Genomic DNA, 18,598 nt, shown 5'->3' on the forward strand with positions numbered 1-18,598 from the left:
CGGGAAGCCCTTCGACAAATTTTAGATGAGATCAACATAATTCACAAGGATCGTCATCATCTTCCTCGCTTGAATACGAAATTTACAGGAAACCAACAAGCACCAAAAGAGTTATCTCCTATACTTCTAACCATTTGTTCCAGCAGAAAATGGCCGCCTTTCACCACATGATTCATCGAATGCAGACTCTTCCACTCAGCGATACAGGAAAGGTTAAGGAATTACAGTACATCTTCGAAACAGCAAGACTCAACGGATACAAGGAGACCACAATCCAGGCAATCATCGATAAAATAGCGAGAATTCTACAAGGAGATTATTTGCAACCCTCACCGCAGCACCTGAACCATTGAAAAGAGTGTCCGTTCCATTTGATCAAGATATTACTTGTAAGCTATAGTTTGCAGTATTTCCTAGAAAGTCACTGAACCTTCCTGAAAGTTTTTTTAGACAAAATATGGGAGCTGCAATGAAGCTCTAGCAATTCTGAAGTAATTCATGGTGAGGGCTACCTAAACTAACTGGGCAAGAGTAGCCAACCTCGGATATCTACTGTCTCCTTTATTGAGCTCCGGTAAAAATCGTTCCAGATTTTCTACACGATATATCCATAAAAAATCCTCGAAACAGGATGAAAATCAATGCCTACTTTGATTACGTGGCTGTCTTGCTCGTTTTTTTTTTTTAATTTTTTACTCTTATGAGGGAAGATAAATTAAACAAGAGGTTATGCTACCAACAACTATTAATTCTCGATGAACATTTAAAATTTTCCTATCTGCTTTGATCGATTCTCTTCATCGACTTTCTCTTTTCAAAGCTACTGCTATGCGAACAGATTTCGCGCTAATTCTACCACATAGTTTGATAAAGGAGGTTCTTATCTAGCGCGCAAAAAATCAAATACAACAGGGAAAGGTTTGCAGCTGCGTTATTGACGAAAGAGAAAGTCGATGAAGATAATCCATCAATTCAGATAGGACCATTTGAAATGTTTATCTAGAGTTGATTTTGCGCAAAGTCGACATAATCAATATGGATCTTACTTGGGAGCCAAAGAGGGCTTCTTTAATACCATTTAGATTAACTCAATCAAATTTTGAAGTCTAAAAAGACGTGCCTGGTCCTGATTTAAGGTTAAAGTTGATAGAATCCACAAATGGCCGGCGTACCACCACCATTGAGGATTGCACATGAAGGTATGTCGTAAAAATAACCACAACAATGCTTAAGGTGAATGTTGATAGGATTTACAAATGGCCCTTAGTATGTTTATTTTGTCCTTGCCACTTCCAACCTTAGATTACACAAAAGATTTCGTGTGCGCAATTATAATCTCCTTTTTGCTGGACCAATTTCTGAGATTCCTCAACAATTCTGAGTGGCAAGGCAAAATAAACATAATAACAGCCATTTGTAAATCCTATCAACATTCACCTTAAGCATTGTTGTGGTTATTTTTACGACATACCTTCATGTGCAATCTTCAATGGTGGTGGTACGCCGATAACGCCAAGGAACAATGCTGCCGGTCTCAATGCGGAACCGTTTAATGGGTTCTGACGAGAGCGTTAGAGTTGAGACGCAAGGTTGCTTCGACTCAGTTCAATATAAAAATAAATTGTTAGGATTTTTGGAATCATTAACTGTTGTAATTATATGTTCTACTTGTGAGTTACAAGAAAAGGTTTTTGAAGCACGTGTTTGTCACGTACAGAGGGTTACTATCAGCGATTTTTTGATTCGTGAGCGTTCACTCAGAGTGAGCGCTCACAAATCATAAAATCGCTGAGTGTGACTCTGAAAGCGAAATTGACAAATTCGATGTGTCATACACATACTTTACAACCTTTACTAGTAAGTTACAAGTACAACATATCATTATAACATCTTATTATATCAGAATTAAAAAAAAACATGTTTTAGCACTCCAAACACGATGCCTCCGGTAAAAGGTGTAACGGAAAATTGATGATGTTTGAAAATGCATTGCTCAGCAATTTATCGATAGTTTATCAATTGATACCGAAGAAATCTGTAAAGTCTGTTATTTCAAATGGCACCAATAGAATTGATATGTGTAAATAAATAGCTCAGCTATGGTTTTTCAGACAGAGCAAGTTTGCCGTTAAACATTTTACCAGTGGCATCGTGTTCGGAGTGTTAAACCAAAGTAAGTGGAAGCAACTCTGCTTACAAGTACAAAGTATCATTTTAGCATCTCATGGTTCCATAATTCCGAAAACCAAAAAATGTAGCGAAGTGAGCCGAAGCAACCCTGGTCGAGAGGTTTTGTTTTGCTTTTTATTTTACCTCCCACTATGGAACCATTCACGAGTTGTTCTGAATCGCGCGGCAAAGGTTGTGATTAGCTCATTGCTCTGCTCGGTGGGATCCAGAAGTACAGTGGCGCTTTTATAGCACCCGCTCGTGCCAGGTTTGGTTGCAGCAACCAGCATTTGATTCTTTTCCACCGTGATTACAGAGCATGCTGCACTTTCGGTTGTTGTTCATGCGGCTATGTTCACTGTCGACTGCTGTTTGCATTTGGAAGTGGAATAAGCGATTAAGCTTCCCTCAGCAAGACTGATCCTCTGCATTCCATCCATCATGTGCCAATTTCCCGTTCCACTAAACGTCATATTCTTTCCGCTCGGTGAGTAGTGACTAATTAAAATATAAAGCTCCAAGATTGTCCCGATGCTGGTTTTTATCGGCCGGAACAAGCGTTGCAAAAACAAAACCCCTCAGCAATCCCGAGAGCACCACCGATAAAACGACGTCAGCGTAAATGATTGAAGTAATCAATCAACGCGCAACGGTGCACGAAGCCATCGAACATTGCAATGTCAGCCCGTCGGTGGGAGCCCCCAGAGAGGACCAGTTCCCGGGTGCGACATCGACAAGGAACGCGGCCAATATCAATGTTATGACACCGAGGCATTGCGTCCTTTCCGAACTTGGCCTGTGGCCGACCGAGACGACGACGACGACGACGGAAGATCAGTGGACGATTGATGATGATAGCAGCGGTAGCAGTCGGTAGCAGTAGTGCAAAGAACTGCCGTGACCGGTGCGACCGGGTCCAGTTTCCTTCCACGCTGCTGCTGCAGCTGCTCCCGGTGGTAAGACAACTGTGATATAGATCCTCCAAGAAAACCGGCGGAGAAATGAGTCAAAATAATGGCATATCAGATTTCCTTTCTTCGCTGGGACCCGGTCAAGTCCCCGGTCGGCTCCTGCTGCCGAGATTTATTATTTAATGGAGCGGTAACGAGAGCAGGTTTTTTCATCATCCGCATAAAGTGGTGCGAATAATGAAGATAGTCTCGGACAGATAAGGCCAGGGTGTTGCTTTGTCACCTGAATGGCGATTTGTGAGGGTTGGCTGAGCGAGTGACCGAGCTGACAGGTAGATATTCAGGAAGTGATAATACTGTCGACGATCGACTCGGTTTCAAGTTCAATTATGCGGCTATTACTCATGTTGATGGACGCTTGGTTTGAATAATGTATCAAGCCTTGGAAAGATGACCATTGGAGAATCCGTTGGCAATTTAGTTCAAGGTAACTTTTGATACTTTCAATTTCCTCCGGCAAAATCATGGTTCATAAATAATTGGCACGCAGAGCCATCGAGGGTTGCATTATTTATTTATTTATTTATTTATTTATTTATTTCTGCGATCTGCGATGTCAAAAAGAAAAATTTCAAGATCTCTGGCTTAGAAAAATTAAGTAGATTTTTCAGGCTTAGGAAAAAATATTGAGACTAGACGTGTGTGCAACCGCTAGTCATTTTATCGTTGCCTTGAATTGATAATTTTAATGCCAACCAGTGTTGGCAAAATCCGAAATCAATTGATATTTTTCTGCTCTCATGCGCTCGCAATATCACGCGTGATATTGGAACAAAATATCATGCTTGATATTGATTTTACAAGCTTCTTTGAGACTATTCAGAATGTGCAAAAATCAAGCTGAGAGTTGACTCAACACAAAAATGATTCCATTGCACATCGTTTTTTAGAAAGAGAAAGCATAGTTTGCTATCTCTTTTTAATCTTCACCGATGGCAGACGCGAAGGGACTGCTGCAAGCCGTTACGGAAGTTTCGGTTGCATTCGGGTGTGAAGCAAAAATCATTAAACTCAATCTCACCACAGTTTGGTGAGATTTGCAGTTGGTGAGTTTTGTTAGCTTGATATTCCGAGCTGCGATATCACAGCTTGCAAAATCAACCGCAGTAGTTTGCTTGTTGTTTTTAGTCTACGAAAATCAAGCGTGATCTTGAGCGTTGGTGAGATTTGATTTTTTGATGTTTTCCCAACACTGATGCCAACATTGAGTCTTGTCTTGTTCTACATAACAAAGACGTGCTCGTAATGAAAAGTCCTGTAAAAAATCTCGGGATATAAAAAAACACAAACAAAAAGCGTAATTTTGAAAGACCTAGGAAGACATATAAATTTCAATACCTTCGTGGAAACAGATATTGTGTGGACCCGTCTTGATTTAATTGAATATTTTGCTCAGACTTTTCACATGGAATAGAACTGGCACACGCTAATAGATATGATAGTTTCTTGAATCGGAGGCATTCTAGAATCCAAGATGGCAGACATATAATTAAGATAGTAGTTTTCAATCCTTGATGATGGTCCAAATTCTTTGGATCAGGCACAAACAATAGAAGCTGAAAATCGAGGTCCACTGCCTTTTTTGTAATTTATGATGGTGCTTCCAAATTCAAGGTAGCAGCCACTGACCACCAAATACGCAGTGAAAATAAAAAAATCATTATCATCATGACCCACAATCCGAGCAGGAACGAATATTTCAATACCTTAAATTGGTATGGATTCAGTAAGTTTTCTATGTTTACGTTAATTTCTCTGAATTGATCAATTGTTCCGGTAAATTTTCTGATACATATATATAATTCCCTGAATATTCTCAAGGTTTCCGGATCAATCATAGAATTCTCGATATATCAACCATAATTTCAAGGAACTCTGATGTTATCTGATTGTCCTCGAAGTACTAGGAACTTCACTGAATATAATAAAACTATCTAAAAATATCTTAATTTCGAAGAAAACGGAATTTCTTAAAAATATCGGTGCTCGCTAAAAAATATCGCTTTTTTTATAAAAGAAACTTTGTTGATGTCCTCTAATCAAACTAGCTAAATTTTGAATTTTTTTAGATCTTGAAATTTACATGTTATAATCTCTCACATTTTCCGGGTTTTCACATAATTCCTTTAGGTTTCTGCAATTTTCTTGAAATCTTTTGAACTGCCCTTTAATTCACTGATCTGTCTTGATGTTCTCGGAGCTTCCCTAAAGATCTCGGTTCTGCTTTAAAATAAATGGTTTTCTTGTGAACACCTTTAAACTTCCCTGGAATTCTCTGGATTTCTGTGAAGTTCCTGAAATATTTCTGAAGTTTTCATAAATTTTCTGTAGTTTTCATAAATTTTCTGAAGTTTTCATAAATTTTCTGAAGGTTTCAGTACTGAAGCTTTTGGAAAATCTTAGGGTTCTCGATTTTATTTCAGCACGTCATGGAACTATGCTGAATTTCTCTAAACTCACGCTTATAGATTTTTGTTATACGAATCTTCCCCTTAAGATTGTAACGTTCTCCGTTAGTTCGTAATATATTTTTATATTATTTTGTAAATAAAGCATTTCTTTTGTTTAGAACTTTTCCCAATTTAAGATAAACATTCAAAAATCCCTTTTCGATTCTAAAAATCCAATCCATCGCATGCTATAATGTTATAGCATTTTTAAAATTTGAATATAATTACCGTTTCCAATGCAATAGGTTTTTTTTTAGTTCATGGTTGAATCAATAGATGGCCAATAGGTCAACTTGTCCAAAATGATACAATGAATCGTGGTATGTGTCAAACATGATGATTCGGAGAATTTGAGGGGTCGAGAGGTCTTTAAAATTAATTTATCGTTCACTTTCAATCATTGTCGGCTAGAGAGCAGAAGTTAGTCAAGTGATTTTTCCAATTTTTTTTTTTCTTATTAAAGGTGCGTTTAAAATTAATCGGATGTTTAAATTAAATTCCTTTGCACTAAATTATATAGTGATTTAGTTAATTTAATTCAAATGTGGTGAAGTGAACTAAATTTAATTGTTTCCTTTTTTTATAACAATAGTTTTGGCGTGTTACAATCACAAAGGCGAAAACTCTGCCCTTGTGCATTGTACGTTTATTACAAAAGGTAAAATTTATTGAATTCCATTTTATTATATTCTTTTTCTAAAACTTAATTCCCGTTGGACAGCGAGCGTCCATCGGTCGCTTTTTATACGGGCTAGAAACCCGTAGGTAATCCCTTGGCCATTTACCTGGCTTCTGTACACGTGGTGTACTTCCGGTGTGACTGCTCTGTGGCCCGCCAGTTTCTGGCAGTCAAACGGGGCGAAAGGTTTCTCCGTTTGCCTGCCTTGCGATTCCTGACGGGGTAGTTTCATTCCGTTCCATAGTGGTTGCGTAACGGAATCAGAGTACGTGAAGGCCACTAGGAGCACGTTGGCTACCTTGAACGGATGATCTGGTAGAGTACCGACATCCACCGACAACCTCCCCCGCACCTTTAGTTCGGCCCTCGTTTTCGTGAGCATCCACCGTCGACGCTACATCCCTGCTGCATGGCATCCCTTTCGTTACGAACTAAACCATCGCTACACCGTTAAATCATCGCACAGTATCCGTGCGCCCCCCGCTTGCCGCACTGTCAGCTGCCAGCCCATCAGTAAAACCCTGCGCAGGTATGTTCCATTCATGGCCATGAACACTCAATACAACACACACACTCACACACAATGATTAAGAAAAGAAGGACAATATACATAAAATGAGTTCAACATAGCTTACCTTTTACATTCATTTACGTTCAAGATCCCTGTGGTAAATCAGTCCACCGGGTGACTTCTGCGTTACGTTCCGCTTTGCATTCGTTTTCGGTTGCAATCATTTTTAGTTCACTTTGCGTTTGAATTCACCTCGAAACCGTTCGGAAAACCCTAGAGATTTGCTCTCCTGCAACAATAGCTAAGTCGGGCAACCTTAAATAAACACGACCAGTGGTCTCTCAAACTCGAGAGTGGCGCATAAGCCACTGCGTTTGCAGCAGTTCTTACAGAGGACGTTCTACGACGGTTACAAGATCCCTGGAATCCCTCAAAGATCTCTAGATCTAGTTTTTTCTGAGATAAATAATAAAGTTTCCACAATTTTGCTAGTACGAAACTTCAAGACATTAAATCTTAGACTTTCTAAAATGAAGTTAGTGTTCAACTTCAATATTATATGGATTTAATAGTGAATCTGTTTCTTTAAAACTGATTGTCATGTGTTAAAAACTGTTTTGTGAATTGCTGTTGTTGTTGTTGTTGTTTTACAAAAACGGCATATTTTTAACGCATTTTATAAAAAGCTTTCTTATTAAAAACCTTTATTATCCATCAAATATATGGAAAAACCTGTAAAACTCAGGAAACTTTAAAGAGATAGAAAAAGACAATTAAACGTAAAAAAAAAAAACTCCAAACAAGTTCGTCAACTTCAAATTATTCAACAATTAAAATAAAAAAATAAATTCATGTTAAAAAGTTAAAAATAGTGACTGATCACAAGAAAGAGTGACTAATGCCTTAAAAAAGGAGACTTTGTAGTGACTGGTTTGAAAAAAAGTGACTGGTTTGAAAAAAGTGGCCAAGTCACTAAAAAGCGATTTGCTATCTTACTTACCTTACCAATCAGGCTAAGGCCTTGTTGTCCTCTGCTGTCCGAAGAAGTCGTCTCTACTCTAGTCGATCCACACTTTGCCAGCCCCGTAGTCTGCCAAGGGTCCGCCGGTCGCCTTCTACTTGGTCGATCAGCCTTGCCCACTGTGCGCCTCTTCTTCTTGTTCCTGTTGGGTCGCTTTCGAGAACCATTTTCACTGGGTCGTCGTGCGGCATTCTTACGACGTGCCCAGCCCACCGTAGTCGCCCAATTTTTGCAATTTGGACAATGGATGTTTCTCCCAGTAGCTGGTGCAATTCGTGGTTCATTCGCCGCCTCCACGTTGCGTCATCCATCTGCACTCCACCTTAGATGGTACGCAACACCTTCCGTTCGAAAACACCAAGGGCGCGTTAGTCCTCCACGAGCATAGTCCAGGTCTCGTGGCCGTAGAGGACCACCGGTCTAATCAGCGTCTTGTAGACAGTCAACTTCGTTGTTTATTGATTTATTTGATAAGGCTCGAACGAAAGTTCCGTGCCACGATGTCGATGTCATCGGCGAATCCAAGAAGCTGGATGGACTTCCTGAAGATCGAGCCACTCGTGTCTATCCCAGCTCTTCCGATCACACCTTCTAACGCGATGTTGAATAGCAGACACGAAAGTCCATCACCTTGCTGTAACCCGCTTCGAGATTCAAAGGGACTCGAGAGTGTCCCCGATACTCAAACAACGTACATCACTCGATCCATCGTCGCCTTGACCAATCGCCATAGCTGATGTCGATCGATTGTGTCGTATGCGGATTTGAAATCGATTAACAAATGATGTGTGGGCACGTTGTATTCGCGGCATTTCTGCAGAACCTATCGTATTGCGAAAATTTGGTCCGTGGTAGCACGGGAACCCATGAATCCCGCCTGGTATTGCCCCACGAACTAGCTGACTTGCTACCTTTCCTGAGTTAAAAAGAATACTAGTGTGATATACACCTTCCAATAAGTCTTGGAAGTCACTGAATGAGTTAAATTTTCCTCAAAAATCTGCTCGAATATGACCAAAATCGAGTCAAATTCAACTCACAATTGTTGGTTATTTCGTTAAACAGATTCAAAGTGTCGTTTAAATTAAATTTTAGTTATTCAACGGGTATGGTCAAGAAGTGTTTCCTAAAAAGTCAAGGAAAAATTACATCTTCACTGAGTTACCCCATTTTTTGCAAATTTGAGTCAAATTCTTCTCAATTATGTATTACTCACTTACACTGAGGAAAAAGAACGTAAGATTAACATAAGAAACAGTGCTGAATTTTAGTCACAAGAAATCGGTATGCATTTCATTGTTTGCCTTACGAAAAATAACGTCGACAAAAAAAATAAAACGAAGCATACTGGAACCAAACCATGGACGACGATATTACGGGTCTTTTGTCTGTTAACGCTTCATGAAATGGAATGGCCAAAGGCACATAAGAGCTACCTCATGTTAGACAAACATCTCCAGAAGTTGAGCCTTATGAAATTCTTATGTATATTTTCCTCGGTGTTAACTTAACACTCCGAATACGGTGGGTAAAAAAACTTTACGCCGACTACGAAGCCTCCAAAAAACGTGTAACGGTAAGTTTGCAATGACATAGCTTAGCCATTTATAGATGAATTAAAAAAAAATTGTAGTACGTTTAGAATTCCTAGGGTCTATAGATTATTTTTATGGGAAACAGATTGAAAATAGAGTCGTCTACATTTTTTTTTAAAGAGAAAAGAGTCGTTGCACGTTTTTTAAAAGTTTGTTTATGTTTTTTGCAAATGATCATAATTAGTCAAAATACGGTCATGGTTCCTATATGGATCCTGAAGTCAAAGGAACGATCCTCTGGAAAATCCGGAACTACCGTAAAAGTGGTAAATCCACGAAACAGATCGTAGAGCTCCGTGTTTTTTAAAACATTATGAATTGTGATAAATGAAAAAAAATTGGGGACTTGACATAAACATGGACGCGGATGGTCATGGAATCGTTCTCCGGAAGACCCGGAACATCCGTCAAAGTGGTAAATCCATGAAACTGTTCCTATATCACCGCGGTTTTTTTTTTTAAAACACTTCGAACTCAGATGATAGAGAGAATTTGGGGTCGTGACATAAACATGGATCCGGTTGGCCATGAAACCGGTCCTCCTGAAGATCCGGATCATCCGTTAAAGTGGTCAGTTCATGAAACTGATCCTAGAGCTGCGCAGTTTTTGAAAAATTCTAGGAACTGTGATGATATAATGATTTTGGGGTCGTGACATAAACATGGACCCTGATGGCCATGGGACCATTCTCCGGAAGATCCGGAACATCCGTAAAAGAAAACAATCCACGAAACTGATCCTAGAACTCCGTGTTCTTTAAAACATTAAGAATTGTGATATTAGAAATAATTTGGGATATGGAACATGGATACAGATGGCTATCGGACCGTCCTCCGGAAAAACCGGAACATCCGTAAAAGTAATGAATCTATGAAACTGATCCTAGGTCTCTGCGGTTTTTCGAAAATACTTGATACTGTCATATATAAATTAATTGGGGGTTGTAACATAAACATGTACCTAGAAAACCATCAGACATCCGGAAGATCTGGAACATACTTAAAAATGGTCAATCCACAAAACTGATCCTAGAACTCCATGGTTTTATTTTTTCAAAAGAATAAGGAACTGTGTTGTAAGAAAGAATTTGCGGTCATGATATAATCATGAACCTGGATGGCCATGGGACCGTCGTCTGGAAGATCTGGAACATCAAAAAAATGGTTAATCCATAAAACTGATCCAAGGGTTCCACGTTTTTTTTTCAAAAACACTTGGAACTGTGTTATAAGAAATAATTTGGGATCGTAACATAAGCATGGACCTAAATGACCATGAGACCGTCCTCCGAAAGATCCGTAAAAGTAATCCAGTCATGATACTGATTCTAGAGCCGCACGGTTTTTTTTTTCGAAAACATTTCGAACTGTGATATATGAATGAATTTGGGGTCGTGACATAAACATGGTCTTGCATGGCCATTGGACGGAAGATTCGGAACATCCGTAAAAGTAGTTCATCCATGAAACTGTGAAAAACGCGTTTTTTTCGAAAACTCTTGGAACTGTGATATAAGAAAGAATTTAGGGACGTGACATAAACATGAACCCAGATGGCCATAAGACTTCCAAAAGATCCGGAACAACCATAAATTGGTAACTCTGTGAAAATGATCCTAGAGCTCGGCAGTTCATTTTTAAACACTTTGAACTGTGATACATGAAAGAATTTTGGGTCGGGACTTAAAAATGGATCCAGATGGCCATAAAAGTGATCAATCCATGAAACTGATCCCAGAGCTCAATAGTTTTTTTTTTAATATTAGGAGCTGTGATACAAGAATGAATTTGGGGTCGTGACATAATAATGGCCCGGAATCAGCCAATCAACGATCTTATTTATACGAAATTCCTCGCCATTTTGTGTACAAAGTCTTAAGCATCAGCTGAGGATTTCAAAATGCCTGAAGCTTTGCCAAAAATCTTGAATTGAACCAGCTAACTTTACCTGCGTATGTATGTCCGTGCACATTTAGCAATACAGGTTTGTTCGTGCAACCTGGTGGTATTGAGATCTAGCCCTCACGTATGTGTTGGTAGAGGGAAAATAAAAACATTTCAGAAGACGATTTAAAAAAAACACGGTCTAGTATCATTTTCATGGCATGAGCACTGTTCTGGATGTTCCGAATCTCTCGGAGGACGGTCCCACAGCCATCCGGGTCCATGTTTCAGTCACGTCCCCAAATTCATTCTTATATCACAGATCCAAATGTTTTTGAAAAACCGCGGAGCTCTAAGATCAGTTTCATAGATTTAGTTCCTTCACGGATGCTCCGAATCTTCCAAATGTCACGATCCCAAATTATTTCTTATATCACGTTCCACGTGTTTCCGAATCTTCTAGAGGACGGTCCCTTGGTCATCCGGGTTCATGTTTATGTCACTATCCTCAGTTCTATCTTATATCACAGTTCCAAGTGTTTTTGAAAAAAACGTGGAGCTCTAAGATCAGTTTCATAGATTTAGTACTTTTACGGATGCTCCGAATCTTCTGAATGTCACGATCCCAAATTATTTATTATATCACGTTCCACGTGTTTGCGAAAATAAAAAACTGCGGAGCTTTTGGATCACTTTCGTGAATGGACCACTTTTACGGATGTTTCGGATCTTCCGGAGGACCGTTCTGTTATCTTCTGGATCCATATGTAGGAACCATGACAGTATTCTGGCTAATTATGAACATTTGTGCCAAATAATCTAAATTATAGCCCTTAAGCCACTTGCAAAATCCATCATTTAAAAAACGTGTAACGACTCTTTTTGCTTTAAAAAAAAGAAGACGACCCTATTTCTAATATTCTTGATATCAATTCTATCTAATTCCAGAGATATCAATTTTTTTGAAATTCATCAAGAAATGGCTTAGTTATACCATCGCAAACTTGCCGTTACACGCTTTTTGGAGGCTCGTATTCGGAGTCTTAAAATACAAAACCTTTCGTTACGTTTATTCAAGCAGATTTGAGGATTTTGAGATAAATCGCACTCACAACTTTTTGAAAAAAAAAATCAATCCCTCAATAAGTGACCAAGTTATAAGCGTTTGAAACCTAACACTTTTTCGTTACAGCCGGCGCCGGCGGTGTAGTGGTAAGCGTGACTGCTTTCTAACACCCCAATGGGTCTGGGTTCAATCCCAGCCAAGGTCGGTGGGATTTTTCTGAGCTATAAAAATCTCTGGTCACGTCTTCCTTCGGAAGGGGAGCAAAGCCGTTGGTCCCGGCCCATGTGTGTTGTGAATGGGTGCGATATCCTACGCAGGTGTGTAAGCTGCCTTCCTGCACATTCGATTGTTGTCAATGGATGGCAATCGATGTCCGTCGGTGATTGGCACTAGATTGCGGAACAGAGACCGACGTTAAATAAAGGAAAGAAGATAAAGAAGACTTTTTCGTTACACATTTTTTTTTGATTTGCACCCCAGTATAGTCCTCAAAGGCGTAGTCCTGCATCAACATAGTGAGTAACCAGCTCTAAATTTACCATGATAGCACTGTCTAGAACACTAAGCTAGAGTCTAATTGAAAGGTCCCGTTCTTTATGCACTTCGAAAAGTGAGAGCACCCTCCAAAGGTGCGCCCCTTTGTCAGTCAAAATTGGATTCCTTAGTAACAAAATTAAGCAATGACACCGATAATGACCGTGCATCAGAATACTCGCCTTAACCACTTTAAACTAGCAAACAGCGAATAGAAGGTAAGGAATCACATAGATGAAGAATAATTTATTGGTTCTTGGAAAATGGCGTTAATTAGAGAAAATTAATTTAGGTTTTATTTTTGAATCTTAAACATTTTACATGGGCTCTCATGGACTAGGAATTCGGAATGCGATTATCGTTATGATCACAAAAAAACATCTCATCATGCCACCGCCACTAATATTTTGATCGACGCCAATCTCTAGTGCAGACTGCCCAGTGACCAGTGCAGACAACTCGACCAGAGTCTGAGATTGATTTATTTATTGTCTAGTAAATGATCCGACAAAACAGTCTTAATGAATATCTAAATTATATGCAATCTTCTTACTCTATTTACAAATTGAGGCGTTGACTTACCAAAATTGAACACGGATTCAACCGACGCAAACAAATGAACCATTGCATATATAGGCTGGTTATAAGCATACAGAGTACGATGAAATCCCGGCTGCGTCAGGGACCGCTGACGTAATATCCTACCTAAAGCACGGAAGTCAACGAGCGATATAAGATATAAGCAATCGACGTCACCGTTGAGTAATTTAACAACAAACGTAGCTTGTTATAATTTTCGTCTTCGATCAAGCGTTTCAAGACCAAGCAGACGGCATCTAGCGGGAACCGCTGGAAGGTTAGACGAATCATGCCATGGTAGATTCCTGAGAGCAAGCCGCATGAACCTTTTTTGGACTCGCTCGATTCTTAGGTTCCATGTAACGCCGTTTGGAGCCCACGAGTAAAGTGTTTTCTAGAATTGGTCGCACGATGGAACAATATAGCGCTTTTAGGCAGTTTGGATCCGTAAAGTCCTTGGAAATTTTGGAGATACAGCCAGGTTTACGGTTTGCCTTGGAAATAATCGATGCGTAATGGGAATGGAAGGAGAGCTTCGAATCCAACACAACACCAAGATCGGTCACATGGTCCACCCTATCAAGCACAGTATAAACTATGTGGTATTCATAAATTACTGGGTCTTTGGAACGATGGAAGGTCATCACGTGGCATATTGCTATGCAATAAACATGTTGAGCAACATTTGCAGGTGAAGACAATCCTTGATGCAGCGTACCACCACATATATCTTTAGTTCATCAGCATATATGAACTTACATCTATACCCAAATGAGTATGCAACGTCATTGAAAAATATGACTAATAGTAACGGCTTCCTTGCGGGACGCTGGACGTGCTAGCAAATGGCGATGAAACATAAGATCCGTGCTTAATATGCAGCACCCTGCCAGTCAGATACGATGAAATCCATGACACCAGTCTATTCGAGGCTCCCAATCGTAATAATTTCCTGAGTAACATTTTGTGATCGAATCCTGATGAATGTGGGCGTCTTAGTGGAATACCTGTATAAAGAGAGAGAGAGAGAGAGAAGGATTAGTAATTTCTATTGAATTCCACTACCTTATTTGCTTATCCTTGATAGATACGCGTATTTCGTCTACAATGTGCAGACTTCTTCAGTGTCTTGTACTAATACTTGTACTCGAGTCGAATATTAGTACAAGACACTGAAGAAGTCTGCACATTGTAGACGAAATACGCGTATCTGTCAAGGATAAGCAAATAAGGTAGTGGAATTAAATGGAAATTACTAATCCTTCTCTCTCTCTCTCTTTATATTTTGTGATTGATTTTGTCGAAAGCCGCCTTCAGGTCCGTATAGATTACGTCTAACTGCGCTTTTTCTTCGATAGCCGAAAAACAGGTGGTCCAACAAATTAGTAGCTACGGACTTGCCGGGAATGAATCCGCGTTGATCGGTCGAGATATCGGTCTTTGTAGCACGCAGAATATGATCGCTGACAATGGTCTCGAATAGCTTCGAAGCGGCAGAAAGGCTGGTTATCCCACGGATCAAATCGAAAACTTAATTTGATGTTGAGGTATTCTTCAAATTTTGCCATTTAATTTTTATCCTGGCTGCGCCCTGAATCACTGACTTCGCGAATTTTCTGATGATTACAAAGCAAGCTGTGTTTCACGAAATGAGTTGTGAGTTGCAGAACGTATGCTAAAAGCAATAAAAATAGCATGAATATCCATGTCCATGATGCCTAACGCATTTATGCCTAATGAGATAAACCAGAGAAAATCACACGTACAATTCAATTTACAGTTCCATTAACTTCGCTCAATTTGATTTCCAAATTCAAAACCAACATCACATTGACTGAAAGTGATAAATTCTGAATGCAAACGTGCTGTCATTCATCTATTTACTGCAGAAAACTGCATCCCCAACGATGACGACGACGACAACCGCGATGACGACGGGTGATGAATGGATGGTGCCTTTCAGTAAGCGAACGACAAATCCATCCCCCGGAATAGGCATCTTTTCATCAGCTCAACCACAGTGAGCCCCATTCATCAACGCCGCTGCAAGGGTGCAAATGGAATTGTAAATTCAATTTCCATGTAACGAATTCATTCGCGATCAACTTTTAGCCTTAGCAGAGCTACTTCTTGAAAAGTTTCCTATCCGTACACTAGTCGCTTAGGATTAAGCTTCATCGGTGGTGGTGGTGGTGGTTTGCTGCAAAGTGCACTTTGGATGAAATGTAGGCGCGCGGGAAATCCGCTATGGCCGCCTCAAACAAACTGACTAATTCAATCAGACGAAGTCGGTTCGGGGATTTACTGCATAAGCTTCGGCGAAGGAGGAGGTGCCTTTCAGGGCTACTTGTGTTCGCTTCAGAGTTGGCTCATCCATCAAATTCACAAACTAAACGCACTAGTGGGCGGGGAGTGGCAAGACGACCCCCGAAAAGGAAAGACCCAGGACAGAAAGTGACAAACGGAACCAACTTCAACAATCGGTAGGTACGTAGCTGGTAGTGTGGTATTTCGTGGAATAATTTGCCTCTCGATTCTGTGTGGGGGGTGTGTTTTCGTTGTCGTAGAGGCGGAGACTCTGATTGAAGGTGGCGTGTGACATTTTGATGAATTAACAAATCACATTTTCGCACACGATTTTCCGCTGCTCCAGCTACGGTGGCATGCTTTGCGGCGGTAAAAGTCACTTTCCGGTGTTGATGGGGTGTTCTTGAGAGTGGAGCTTGCACGAAAAGCTCGTCATGAAACGGCTTGGACGTTTAATCAAAATTCTAGAGCCATGAACTGTGAACCTAGAACCTCGTGTCGCAGAAGAAGAACAAGTTCAAGGTATTCCAAAGCTAAAGGCTGGGTTACAAATTTAGTTCAGCACCAAGAAACACAACCCAGCAAGAATCGAACAGCAGCAGAAGAAGGCACGGACGAAAAAAGAAATTTCATTCGGAAACGCGTGATGAAGTGGAAATTGGTGAAGTCTGCCAAGTGTAATGGAATGAAGCAAGTGCTTTTTTTGCGTTCCGAATTCCTCCTGCCTGCCTGCCCGCCGACCGATTCTTCCGTTTCGAGCAGAAGAACTGGGTTGGGTTTTTCCATTGAATTCAAGAGACCCGGACGGAGCATTCAATGGGTACGAGTTGGCGGCGCACCGTCACAAGTCACTGCAAATTAATGAATTTTATTTCAAACAGTGACGGCTGTAAGGACTGCGACAACGCCACCGACGACGGTGAATACAACTTCGGTGACGTAATGAAGAGAAATGGTACTTTTGTACCTATAGAGCAGTGTGATTTCGTGGACGTAATCAATTGAAACTGATTGAATGACTTTCCGGTAGACGACACTCTCCGAACGGACGGGAAGAGCCAAGAGAAATGGAGTTTTATGGGCATTGATTGAATTTGATGGCAACATTTAAATTGCCAGTTGGTGCCTTTGTCTATGGCTTACGAATGTTTCAAGAAAGTAGTCATTGCGATGTTGTGACAATCGATTATGAGAGCAATGCAGAGCATGCATAAAAACTTGGTTCAAATTACCGTGAACGAACATTACCTTCCCAAATAGCATTTTTCAGTACTCTGACTCAACTCTTTGAACTTCCATAAAAGTAGTTTCGTAGAACATTCAAATCCAATCCACTTCAAGCCACGTAATCCACACACCATTTGCGTTTTTCTCTTCCACCGCGAGAGTCAGACGAAGTGGCACATGAAAATGCTCATATTTGCAATCAAATCCAATTCCAGTGGAACATCATTACCAAACAGAGCACAACTGGGAAACAACGCTGCTGGGGAGGGAAGGGTAAGCCTCCCATCATATTTTTTTATATTGATTCTGTGCACTTTACAACCTAACTTTTGGCTGATATGGAGGTACAGTCAGTGCTACTGGTATAGGAATGTAGCTACACCATCAAAGCTTATTTTCATCTTGTGTGGCGGCAGTCTCTCTGAGGTTCAGCTTGATGCAGGAGTCAGTCAGGCTCCAAAATCGAATCGACAGATTTTTTTTGCCTGTTGTTATATAGGTGCAGGTCCTGTGGATTCAATGCGATATAAAATATAAGGCCCAGTGTGAGCGAGGGGATGGCTGAGGGAAACGTTAAAGCACCAAAAGACCTTCGATTTAACAAGTTGCTACGATTTGACGATAGTATTACCGAAAGCCCGCAGCAGAGGACAAAAAAAAGTGCATCACTTGCACATGCCATTCTGCCTGGCTTAGGAAAAGGAAACGAGGTACGGTTCGATTGGTCCTGGCTTCAACCCTGGATTTATTTTTTTCGATTTTCGTCTTCTTTCGGGCGCAAATTCCGGGGTGTTATAGTTTTATAAGTTCATTTATTATATGCCTGTCTTACTTCATGAAGTGAGTTGTATTGTCATTGTCAGTGGAGCATCGTCGTATGTTCTTCTGGAAAGCCGAAATCTGTGGTTGCCGTAGATCGGGTTTAAGGCGAAATTTAGGAATGTGAATGTGACTTTTTTGCGCTCACTTAACTCGATGACTATCAACGGGCAATCGGCTTACCCTTGCTGGGAAAAATGAGAATGATGAAAAATTTCAAATGAAATAACAGTTTCACACTAAAAATTCACTGTGTAAGCAGAACCAATGTAAATTTGGTTAACCCTGGTATTTCCCTTAGTTGCAATAACTTCTAGCTGCTTAGCAGAATGTTGTTTCAATATTTTGTGCTCATGATTTCCTTCTATACAGACGCGATTTTTCGGTCATGGAGCTCATTGTTAGAAATTCAGTTGTAAGACCACCACGCACGAATCACTGCATATTGCTGTTTATTTGTTGAATTTTTATATGTGCCCCGACCACCTTTAATTCACCCTTTCACGAGATTCCATAATTCTAATGGAAGACCGTATAAATACATGTAAGCTCAATTTAGTTCCCTCTAAAAACAACTGAGGTATGAGTATAATTTATTTATAATCAACTCGCCAACAACTATTAAAGGGATCAGAATCTAGTAACATATAGTTGAACAGGAACTAGGTGGCCTTGTGGCGATCGAATTTTTACTGAGCAGAAAATCATGGGTTAAATTCCAAGCTCGTGCATATTATAGAGTTAAGCTTTCAATCGGTTTTTTGACGCAGGACTACGTCTTTAATT

This window comes from Ochlerotatus camptorhynchus, unplaced genomic scaffold (assembly GCF_037179485.1).
Source record: "Ochlerotatus camptorhynchus isolate MF236.1 unplaced genomic scaffold, CSIRO-AGI_Acam_v1.1 ptg000128l, whole genome shotgun sequence".
Classification (NCBI taxonomy): domain Eukaryota; kingdom Metazoa; phylum Arthropoda; class Insecta; order Diptera; family Culicidae; genus Ochlerotatus; species Ochlerotatus camptorhynchus.